At 47.6% G+C, this 12,788-nt stretch overlaps 1 pseudogene across 1 annotated transcript; it reads left to right on the top strand.

The window, feature by feature from the left end:
• Positions 1-6,623: 6,623 nt before the first annotated feature.
• On the top strand, positions 6,624-9,089 carry LOC311148106 (low choriolytic enzyme-like; annotated as a pseudogene). Its single transcript has 4 exons — positions 6,624-6,644; positions 8,185-8,353; positions 8,693-8,774; positions 8,931-9,089. The product of its transcript is annotated as a low choriolytic enzyme-like (transcript).
• Positions 9,090-12,788: the final 3,699 nt, after the last annotated feature.

Genomic DNA, 12,788 nt, shown 5'->3' with positions numbered 1-12,788 from the left:
GCACCCCTGGCTTGGTGCGTGGAGCAGGAACGGACCGGACCGGGCTGACGATGCGCACCCCAGGCTTGGTGCGTGGAGCAGCAACGGGCCGGACCGGGCTGACGATGCGCACCCCTGGCTTGGTGCGTGGAGCAGGAACGGGCCGGACCGGGCTGACGATGCGCACCCCTGGCTTGGTGTGTGGAGCCGGAACGGGCCGTACCGGGCTGACGATGCGCACCCCAGGCTTGGTGCGTGGAACAGCAACGGGCCGGACCGGGCTGACGATGCGCACCCCTGTCTTGGTGCGTGGAGCAGGAACGGGCCGGACCGGGCTGACGATGCGCACCCCTGGCTTGGTGCGTGGAGCCGGAACGGGCCGTACCGGGCTGACGATGCGCACCCCTGGCTTGGTGCGTGGAGCAGGAACGGGCCTTACCGGGCTGACGACTCGCACCCCTGGCTTGGTGCGAGTGGCAGGAACAGGCCGGGCCGGCGACGCGCACCGTAGGCTTGGTGCGAGTGGCAGGAACAGGCCGGGCCGGGCTGGCGACGCGCACCATAGGTTTGGTGCGAGTGGCAGGAACAGGCCGGGCCGGGCTGGCGACACGCACCGTAGGCTTGGTGCGAGTGGCAGGAACAGGCCGGGCCGGGCTGGCGACGCGCACCGTAGGCTTGGTGTGTGGAGCAGGAACAGGCCGGGCCGGGCTGGCGACGCGCACCGTAGGCTTGGTGCGTGGAGCAGGAACAGGCCGGGCCGGGCTGGCGACGTGCACCGTAGGCGTGGTGCGAGTGGCAGGAACAGGCCGGGCCGGGCTGGCGACGCGCACCGTAGGCTTGGTGCGGGGAGCAGGAACAGGCCGGGCCGGGCTGGCGACGCGCACCGTAGGCTTGGTGCGTGGAGCAGGAACAGGCCGGACCGGGCTGGCGACGCGCACCGTAGGCTTGGTGCGGGGACCAGGAACAGGCCGGGCCGGGCTGGCGACGCGCACCGTAGGCTTGGTGCGAGGGACAGGAACAGGCTGGGCCGGGCTGGCGACTTGCACCCTAGGCTTGGTGCGAGGGGCAGGAACAGGTCGGGCCGGACTGGCGACGCGCACCATTAACTTAGTGCGGGGAGCAGGAATGGGCCGGACCGGACTGGTGACGCACACCACTTGCTTGGTGTGAGGAGCGGGACTGGGTTTCGTCATAACCCTCCGCTCCCTCAGCTGCCTACCTAGTTCCTCTCGCCGTGCCTCTATTCTCACCTTCTCCCTTATCGCCTCCAGTAACTCTACCCTCTGCACCACTAACTCCTGCTCCCTCTGCACCAATAGCCCCCTTAACCTGGTGGCCTCCTCACCTAACCTCCTACTACGCCCTGTAGCTGCCTCCTGCTGCCCCGTCGCCCATGCCGTAGGCCCCCCCCTAAAAATGTTTTGGGGTTGCCTCTCGTCCGTCCGACGACGACACTGTTGACGCCGTTGCTCCTCTCTCCGTCGCGCCTCTACCGTCTCACTCCATGGACGGCGATCCATCCCGGCCTGGATTTCCTCCCAGGTCCAGGACCCCTGCCCGTCCAATATTTGCTCCCACGTCCAGGCTGCCTGCTCCTGGACACGCTGCTTGGTCCTGGTATGGTGGGATCTTCTGTCACGATCGTTGAAGAGAGTAGACCAAGGCGCAGCGTGATGAACGAACATATTTAATCTTTATCATCTTTAGTGATAATACGAACAAACAAAACAACAAAACGATGACGTGACGTCCTAGGTTAACAACCAACACGGAACAAACCAAACGGAACAAGATCCTGTGACCAGATGGACAAGACTAGCATTAGATAGACAAGAATGCGTTTGCTATACATCCACATTAATTCAAACAAATCTAATAATTATTTCCCCCTTGGTTCATAGTATATCTGCTTTCATTGTGATACAAAAAAATATTTTCACCAGCAAGGTGTCACGATCGTTGAAGAGAGTAGACCAAGGCGCAGCGTGATGAACGAACATATTTAATCTTTATTATCTTTAGTGATAATACGAACAAACAAAACGATGACGTGACGTCCTAGGTTAACAACCAACACGGAACAAACCAAACGGAACAAGATCCCACAAACACTAAGGGAAACAGACTGTTTAAATATGGCTCCCAATCAGAGACAACCAGCAACAGCTGACACTCGTTGCCTCTGATTGGGAGCCACTCTGGCCAACATAGAAATACAACAACTAGAACTCCCACACAGAACATAAACACATAGAATCTACACACCCTGGCTCAACATATAGAGTCCCCAGAGCCAGGGTGTGACACAAGGTCCCTCGGCCACCTGTCGAACTCAATATAGTTAGGCATCGTGGGCTGTTGTGGGTAGTTACTGTAGGTTGGCATTGTCTTCGGCGGTGCCGGGTGTAGCACGAAGCTAGCTAGCTAGCCGTTTTTTCGAACAGAGTCAACACAGTAGCCATTGTGTGCTGTACTGTGGCAGCTAAATACAATATATTTGTGCTAAGCTAGCCAACGTTTAATTATTGCTGCGTTATGAAAGGAACTAGACACGGACACGAATTATCTGCTTAGTGTGTTAACACACTATTGGTGGTTTGTTGTGACCAAGTGTTGGTGCTAAACTGTGTGTTATTGGATGCTAGCATGCTAGTTAGCTATGGTGTCATAGTTAGCTAGCTGAATAAAGTGGGTTGAGTCTATTCCTTTAAACATTGAACCGCTGTGGTTCACAACAATTCTGATTTCTAAAGGTGTAAGTTGGGAGAGTTTTTGTTCGGGTGGTTCAGTGAAACAATTATAGTTTCTGAGGTGGAAGTTTTGGTGAGGGAGGCCCTGCTCTCTCCTCTCCCAGATGTTTAGTTCATTTCATTCCGATCTCCTCTGCATTATTGTAGCCATTTGCTACAGCCTGTCAACTATGCCTCTGCCTATCCCTGTTCTCTCCTCTCTGCACAGGCTACACAAACGCCTCACACCGCGTGGCTGCTGCCTCTCTAACCTGGTGGTCCCTGCACGCACCCCACACCTGGAGTTCCAGGTCTCAGGCAGCCTCTGGAACTGCCGTTCTGCTGCCAACAAAGCTGACTTCATCCCAGCCTATGCTAACCTCCAGTCCCTCGACTTCCTGGCGCTGACGGAAACATGGATTACCACTGAAAACACTGCTACTCCTACTGCTCTCTCCTCGTCTGACCATGTGTTCTCGCATACCCCGAGAGCATCTGGTCAGAGGGGTGGTGGCACAGGAATCCTCATCTCTCCCAAGTGGACATTCTAAATTTTTCCCCTAACCCACCTGTCTATCTCCTCATTTGAATTCCATGCTGTCACAGTCACTAGCCCATTTAAGCTTAATATCCTTGTCATCTATCGCCCTCCAGGTTCCCTTGGAGAGTTCATCAATGAGCTTGACGCCTTGATAAGTTCCTTTCCTGAGGATGGCTCACCCCTCACAGTTTTGGGGGATTTCAACCTCCCTATGTCCACATTTGACTCATTTCTCTCTGCCTCCTTCTTTCCACTCCTCTCCTCTTTTGACCTCACCCTCTCACCGTCCCCCCCTACTCACAAGGCAGGCAATACGCTTGACCTCATCTTTACTAGATGCTGCTCTTCTACTAATCTCACTGCAACTCCCCTCCATGTCTCCGACCACTACTTTGTTTCCTTTTCTCTCTCGCTCTCCTCCAACACTACTCACTCTGCCCCTACACAGATGGTAATGCGCCGCCGCAACCTTCGCTCTCTCTCTCCCACTACTCTCTCCTCTTCCATCCTATCATCTCTTCCCTCTGCTCAATCCTTCTCCCTCCAATCTCCTGATTCTGCCTCCTCAACCCTCCTCTCCTCCCTTTCTGCATCCTTTGACTCTCTGTGTCCCCTATCCTCCCGGCCGGCTCGGTCCTCCCCTCCAGCTCCGTGGCTTGATGACTCATTGCGAGCTCACAGAACAGAGCTCCGGGCAGCGGAGCGGAGCGGAAATGGAAGAAAACTAAACTCCCTGCCGACCTGGCATCTTTTCACTCCCTCCTCTCTACATTTTCTTCATCTGTTTCTGCTGCTAAGGCCACTTTCTACCACTCTAAATTCCAAGCATCTGCCTCTAACCCTAGGAAGCTCTTTGCCACATTTTCCTCCCTCCTGAATCCCCCCCCCCCCCCCCCCCTCCTCTCTCTCTGTGGATGACTTCGTCAACCACTTTGAAAAGAAGGTTGATGACATCCGATCCTCGTTTGTTAAGTCTAATGACACTGCTGGTCCTACTCACACTGCCCTACCCTATGCTTTGACTTCTTTCTCCCCTCTCTCTCCAGATAAAATCCTGCGACTTGTGACTGCAGGCCGCCCAACAACCTGCCCGCTTGACCCCATCCCCTCCTCTCTTCTCCAGACCATCTCCGGTGACCTTCTCCCCTACCTCACCTCGCTGATCAACTCATCCTTGACCGTTGGCCATGTCCCTTCCGTCTTCAAGAGAGCGAGAGTTGCTCCCCTTCTCAAAAAACCAACACTCGATCCCACTGATGTCAACAACTACAGACCAGTATCCCTTCTTTCTTTTCTTTCCAAAACTATTGAGCGTGCCGTCTTTAGCCAACTCTCTTGCTATCTCTCTCAGAATGACCTTCTTGATCCAAACCAGTAAGGTTTCAGGACTGGTCATTCAACTGAGACTGCTCTTCTCTGTGTCACGGAGGCTCTCCGCACTGCTAAAGCTAACTCTCTCTCCTCTGCTCTTGTCCTTCTAGACCTGTCTGCTGCCTTTGATACTGTGAACCATCAGATCCTCCTCTCCACCCTCTCCGAGCTGGGCATCTCCGGCGCGGCTCACTCCTGGATTGCGTCCTACCTGACCGGTCGCTCCTACCAAGTGGCGTGGCGAGAAGCTGTCTCCGCACCACGTGCTCTCACCACTGGTGTCCCCCAGGGCTCAGTTCTAGGCCCTCTCCTTTTCTCCCTATACACCAAGTCACTTGGCTCTGTCATATCCTCACATGGCCTCTCCTATCATTGCTACGCTGACGATACACAACTAATCTTCTCCTTTCCCCCTTCTGATAACCAGGTGGCGAATCACATCTCTGCATGTCTGGCAGACATATCAGTATGGATGACGGATCACCACCTCAAGCTGAACCCTGGCAAGACGGAGCTGCTCTTCCTCCCGGGGAAGGACTGCCCGTTCCATGATCTCGCCATCACGGTTGACAACTCCGTTGTGTCCTCCTCCCAGAGTGCGAAGAGCCTTGGCGTGACCCTGGACAACACCCTGTCGTTCTCCGCTAACATCAAGGCGGTGACCCGCTCCTGCAGGTTCATGCTCTACAACATTCGGAGAGTACGACCCTGCCTTACACAGGAAGCGGCACAGGTCCTAATCCAGGCACTTGTCATCTCCCGTCTGGATTACTGCAACTCACTGTTGGCTGGCCTCCCTGCCTGTGCTATTAAACCCCTACAACTCATCCAGAATGCCGCAGCCCGTCTGGTGTTCAACCTTCCCAAGTTCTCTCACGTCACCCCCCTCCTCCGCACACTCCACTGGCTTCCAGTTGAAGCTCGCATCCATTACAAGACCATGGTGCTTGCCTATGGAGCAGTGAGGGGAAGGGCACCTCTGTACCTTCGGGCTCTGATCAGTCCCTACACCCAAACGAGAGCATTGCGTTCATCCACCTCTGGCCTGCTGGCTCCCCTTCCTCTGCGGAAGCATAGTTCCCGCTCAGCCCAGTCAAAACTGTTCGCTGCTCTGGCACCCCAATGGTGGAACAAGCTCCCTCACGACGCCAGGACAGCGGAGTCACTCACCACCTTCCGGAGACATTTGAAACCCCACCTCTTTAAGGAACACCTGGGATAGGATAAAGTAATCCTTCTACCCCCCCAAAAATTGTAAAGTGGTTATCCCACTGGCTATAGGGTGAATGCACCAATTTGTGAGTCGCTCTGGATAAGAGCGTCTGCTAAATGACGTAAATGTGCCCTTGAGCAAGGCACTTAACCCTAATTGCTCCTGTAAGTCGCTCTGGATAAGAGCGTCTGCTAAATGACTAAAATGTAAATGTAAATGTAATATTAAAGAGAATATCTGCTTTGATATTAGGCCTACAGTATCTAAAGATTGTGTTCTTCAACCCCTGGGAGAATAGCGCTACACTACATGACCAAAAAGTATGTGGACATCTGCTCATCGAACATCTGATTCCAAAATCATGGGCATTAATATGGAGTTGGTCCCCCCTTTGCTGCTATAACAGCCTCCACTCTTCTGGGAAGGCTTTCCACTAGATGTTGGAACATTGCTGTGTGGACTTGCTTCCATTCAGCCACGAGAGCAGTGGCGATTTTAGCATGTCAATCTTGGTGGGGCAAACACATTTTTTGGCGGGGGATGCATGCCATCAAAGCCACTACGCACCACAACAATAAATAATACATTTGATTTGAGAAGTGCGATGGTAGAGCGTCTGCTGAGGATTGTAACTGCAGTTACAGCTTGCTTTTCAGCTTTGAACATGAACTCAAGAAACAAATGATGTTATGCTGAAAGAATGAACTGAGATGCAGATAACCATTTTTTGTGCAAGTATATCTTTACGTCCGTATATCAGATCTGATATAGCTTATCATTGTGAGGACAGATGCTGGGAGATGAGAAGCAGGTACAGGGAGTGAATATTTAATATAAACAGACATGAAACAAAACACGGACAGCGTCTGGACAGGGGAAACATAACGACAAGCAGTGATGAAGTCCAGGTGAGTCCAATGAAGCGCTGATGCACGTAACGATGGTGACAGGTGTGCGTAATGATGGGCAGCCTGGCGCCCTTGAGCGCCAGGGAGGAGGAGCGGGAACAGGCATGACAATCATAGATAGAACATTGGTATGGCAAAGCAAAGTACTGTAGACTACTGAAGCATTATCACAATAAACGTGTAGTAATGTGTATTTGATAGCCCGCTCTATGTTTGTTTTGGTTTATGTTTATTTTTCTGATCGCAAATGGTACGTTGACGGTGATTATCATATACAGTGGCAATTTTAGCATTTAAATCTTGGTGGGGCAAACAAAACATTTCTTGGTGGGGATGCATGGCAGAAAAGCCACAAAACACTAAACAATACATTAATTGCACTATAATGGTGACAAACGGTGCCCACAAACTGTTAGGGCCTACATAAACCTGTCCCAACAGCAGAGTCCCAACACCTTACCACTGCTACACCTGGCTATCAGCGGAGCCATGTTTGGCAGCGAAACAGTTCATTCAGCCTCATTTACTGCCTTTTAAAAAAACATAGCTGATATGGCTGACTTGCTTAAACAAATGTGGTTTCTACTGACAATTGAGATGTACAAACTGGTATAAGGGGACGACAAGCAGATAAGAGGCAATCTGTAATTTTGATTAAGACATTAATGAGCGAGCTAGGACGGACGTAGTCAATATAACTACTTGTTCAGCACTTTTGAAAAATGTACAGCGACAGAATTCAGAACATGGGCCGTTCTTACAGTATTCTCCCTGTACACCAAGTCAGAACCGTAGGCGAAATTAAGACGGGAAAATAGACCAAATTATTAGGGTGAGGCACATGGGCTACTAACAGTTTACTACACAACATACACTTAATATTACTTTCTTAGCTATAGTATACATATCTCCCTGGCATATTACATAATTTATGCAGCAGCATACAATACATTTTTGGACTCACCTTGTTGTGCTGTGCTCACTTGAACAGGAAGGTGGCGCGGCGGTCCTTCGTGGGCAAATTTTGCCATCAAACTTTGTCATCAAAGTCTGGCATTCTCTGGATTTCTGGTGCTTTCAAGACAACTGGCAACTGACACGTATTAATGCGAAAACAACATGCAAAACAGGCTTCTTTTTTTTGGCCAAAAATGTGGGCTTCAAAACAGGTGGGGCTCTGCTCATGTTCACAACAGACTGATCCTGGGCATCCTGCCGTCATTTATCAAGGCACCTGTTCAGGGCTGATCTACAGGGGTAAGGGTCTATCTGAGACATCCAGTCTCAGTCAGGGTATGACCACTGCACATTACAGTACTAGGCCTGCTATACCTGTCTTCTGCCACTCTTATTTACTTAGTTTTTACTTGACAATTTACTTTACTGTTAATGCTACATAAAAATATTACTTTATCACCTTTATGTCTTCCGTATACACCCTAGTTTATTGGACGCCGGGGCAATGGCCAGGTGGTGTCTCTGAGTAGGAACGGATTTATCTTTCTGTCTGTGGCGCAGCATGAACTGCTGCATGCCTTGGGCTTCAACCACGAGCAAACACGCAGTGACCGTGATAGCAATGTTCAGATCCTGACTCAGAACATTATTCCTGGTTAGTGCTTTCTACGTCCATGGATGCTGGCTTTATAATATTTATTTTTAACATAATTTCATAGGGAAATAATGAATACTATGGTGTACAAGATATGTAAATATTATTCCTGAAATCTTAGTAATATTTTAATAACTTTAATGGAAAAGCCTTATTAAACTATTTACAGTGTACTACTATTTGATAATAATAATAATAATACATTAGTATTGCATTATTTGTAAACATGTAGAAACATTGAGAATGATTTATAAGAATGATAAGCTTTACAATTAATAAGCATTTACAACATTCATAATAATCTGTAAAGCATTTCTTATCATACATTTTCCATCCTAGGAAAGGAATTCAATTTCAGAAAGATCAACACGATAAACTTGGGGACTCCATATGACTATAATTCTGTCATGCACTACTCAAGGTAAATTGAGGAAATTAATATAAAGGTTTTCTTTACTGCAATAACAGCTGTAATGTTAGATGGCTAAAATAAGATAATTTTCCCTTTCATAGTCTACTCAAGTCATCCTCTAATTTCAATTGATGGCGTGAGAGCTTTTCTGCCCTATGGTTCCAGGTTTGCCTTCTCCAGGAACAGACAGCCCACCATTCTTCCAATCCCTGACAATAATGCAGTTATTGGCAGGCGACTCAGATGAGCCCCATTGATATTCTGCCCATCAATAGTCTCTACAACTGCAGTAAGTGCTATTTTAAGAAGACCTGTTTATCATAACTGTGAAGAATAAGAGTTGTGATTATTGTAACTGCCTGTAAGCTTCACCCCACCGTTGCTCAATCAATTAGAAATATTTGTGAATATAGTATTTGAATTGAAAGTTGTGTTATTCTGTTTTTATACTGTTATAAATGGGTGTACAGCTTATTTTTAAAGCCTTGAGCGATTATAGCATTTAAATCTTGGTGGGGCAAACAACAAAATGTTGTGGGGGATGCATGCCAGCAAAGCATGACTGTAAACTCTCCTTCCAGACTCACATTAAGCATCTCCAATCCAAAGTTAAATCTAGAATCGGCTTCCTATTTCGCAACAAACCCCTTCACTCATGCTGCCAAACATGCCCTCGTAAAACTGACTATCCTACCTATCCTTGACTTCGGCGATGTCATTTACAAAATAGCCTTCAACACTCTACTCAGAAAATTGGATGTAGTCTATCACAGTGCCAACCGTTTTGTCACCAAAGCCACATATACTACCCACCACTGTGACCTGTACGCTCTTGTTGGCTGGTCCTCACTACATATTCGTCGCCAAACCCACTGGCTCCAGGCCATCTATAAATCACTGCTAGGCAAATCCCCGCCTTATCTTAGCTCATTAGTCACCATAGCAACACCCACCCGTAGTATGCGCTCCAGCAGGTATATCTCACTGGTCATCCCCAAAGCCAACACCTCTTTTGGCCGCCATTCCTTCCAGTTCTCTGCTGCCAATGACTGGAACGAACTGCAAAGATCTCTGAAGCTGGAGACTCTTATCTCCCTCACTAACTTTAAGCGTCAGTTGTCAGAGCACCTTACCGATCACTGCACCTGTACACAGCCCATCTGAAATTAGCCCACCCAACTACCTCATCCCCATATTGTTATTTATTTTGCTCATTTGCAGCCCAGTATCTCTATTTGCACATCATCTCTTACACATCTATCATTCCAGTGTTAATACTAATTGTAATTATTTTGCATTATGGCCTATTTATTGCCTTACCTCCATAACTTGCTACATTTGCACACACTGTATATATATTTTCTGTTGTATTTTTTACTTTATGTTTTGTTTTACCCCATATGTAACTATGTGTTGTTGTTTTTATCGCACTGCTTTGCTTTATCTTGGCCAGGTCGCAGTTGTAAATGAGAACTTGTTCTCAACTGGCTTACCTGGTTAAATAAAGGTGAAATTTAAAACAAATTTTAAAAAGCCACTACACAACACAACACTAAACAATACATTCATTGCACTATAACGGTGACAGACGGTGCCCACAAACTGTTAGGGCCTATATAAAGCTGTCCCAACACCTTACCATTGCTACACCTGGCTATCAGTGTAGCCTTGTCTGGCAGCAAAACAGTTAATTCAACCTAATTTATTGCTTTTTTTAAAAAACATAGCTGATATGGCTGAATTGTTTAAACAAAATGTGGTTTCTACTGACAATTGAGATGTACAAACTATGGCATAAGGGGACGACAAGCGGATAAGAGGCAATCCGTAATTTCGATGAAGACAATGAGTGAGCTAGGACGGACGTAGTCAATATAACTATTTGTTCAGCACTTTTGAAATGTACAGCGACAGAATTCAGAACATGGGCCGTTCTTACAGTATTCTCCCTGTACACCAAGTCAGAACCGTAGGATAAATAAGGGGGGCATATAAGCAGACAATGAAAGCGCTTACAATATTTGATGATTACATTACTCTAAAACAGGTTATAGGCTACATGTGCACCACCAAGTCAGAATAGTAGGCAAAATTAAGAGGGGAAAATAGGCCAAATTATTAGGGTGAGGCACATGGACTACTAACAGCTTACTACACAACATACACTTTCTTAGCTACAGTATACATATCTCCCTGGCATATCATATAATTTATGCAGCAGCATACAATACATTTTTGGACTTACCTTGTTGTGCTGTGCTCACTTGAACAGGAAGGTGGCGGGCGGTCCTTCGTGGGCAAATTATGTCATCAAAGTCATTCTCTGGATTTATGGTGCTTTCAAGACAACTGGGAACTAAGAAAAAAACTAGGTTGAATCATGATAACGTCAGTGATCTTCGGGTTGTAGCTCTAGAAAGAGGCCCGAGTTTCCGACTTACAATTCCGAGTTGGATGACTGTTCAAAACTTATTTACTCAGTCGGAGCTCGTTTTTTTCCCCGAGTTCCCAGTTGTCTTGAACTCACTGAAGTCAGATTTCCCAGTTCCGAGTTAACAGTTGTTTTGAGCGCGGCAGAAATCACGCTGGATTGACAGCATGGCCAATGTTGAATGTTCATCATTTTAAGCTTGGAAAAGAGACCCTTCAACCCAGAATTGGGACCACACACCCAATCCACAGAATAGAAGGCTAGAGATTGCTTTGCAATGCTTGCAGTTAGCTACTGATTCCTTCCAAACCACTCATTGTCGAACTTGTTGTGTAATGTTTATGTCCAATGGCCGATGAGCACCGATACGTTTTATCTATAATTTCTCTTCATTATTTCTCTTAATTTGACAAGGATTAAAAAGGATTTGCCAGTAGATTGTCAACTTGATTCATGATGATGACTGCTTGCTAAGATTTTGAAAGTATGATGTTGACATGATCAGTCCAATCAAAGCTACTGTAGATATGTGATTTGACCTCATTTTATCTGTGGCCAATGACCTTGAGCCTTCTTGGATGGGCACTTCTAATTTAACTCTATGGCAGCACCCAAGGGGCTTGAATTTTCGAGCTCTACCCTTAGATCTGGCAGTGACATAGTGTCCCAATGAGTGACAGAACACTGAGCCAATCACGGCGCAACTAGAGAACATTACCAACCCCTACGCTCCGTATTTTCCACTGGCTGCCCCACCACCACAGAAAGCACTGAGCTAGGCTGAAACACATGCATTTTGGAGCTGCATTACTCAAAAAGGAAAAAAGAGACCATGTTTGTATGGAGGCTTTATTAACGCAATGATTATTATTATTTTTTCAGATGGTGAAGCGTGATTCATCACTCCAGAGAACGCGTTTCCACTGCTCCAGAGTCCAATGGCGGCGAGCTTTACACCACTCCAGCCGACGCATGGCATTGCGCATGGTGATCTTAGGCTTGTGTGCGGCTGCTCGGCCATGGAAACCCATTTCATGAAGCTCCCGACGAACAGTTCTTGTGCTGACGTTGCTTCCAGAGGCAGTTTGGAACTCTGTAGTAAGTGTTGCAACCAAGGACTGACGATCTTTACGCACTACAGCACTCGTCGGTCCCATTCTGTGAGCTTGTGTGGCCTACCACTTCACGGCTGACCCGTTGTTGCTCCTAGACGTTTTCACTTCACAATAACAGCACTTACAGTTGACCGTGGCAGCTCTAGCAGGGCAGACATTTGATGAACTGACTTGTTGGAAAGGTGGCATCCTATGGCCATTCTACTGCCAATGTTTGGCTATGGAGATTGCATGGCTGTGTGCTCGATTTTAGACACCTGTCAGTAATGGGTGTGGTTGAAATAGCTGAATCCACTAATTTGAAGGGGTGTCCACATACCTTTGTATATATCATGTATTTACCACTGCTGGCGAGGATGTTATTGCTTTTTATTGTGGGATCAACATCGTTTTTAATTGCTTGTGATAAAAACAAAGAAAACAAAATGAATTAACTAGCCTGACAAATCAGATCAGATCTTTTGCCAGTAATTGGGC

Source organism: Coregonus lavaretus (genome assembly GCF_964263955.1).
Source record: "Coregonus lavaretus genome assembly, chromosome: 20".
In the NCBI taxonomy this organism is placed as follows: domain Eukaryota; kingdom Metazoa; phylum Chordata; class Actinopteri; order Salmoniformes; family Salmonidae; genus Coregonus; species Coregonus lavaretus.
The sequence above is the reverse complement of the archived record's forward strand: the minus strand, read 5'-3'. Positions and strand labels throughout refer to the sequence as shown.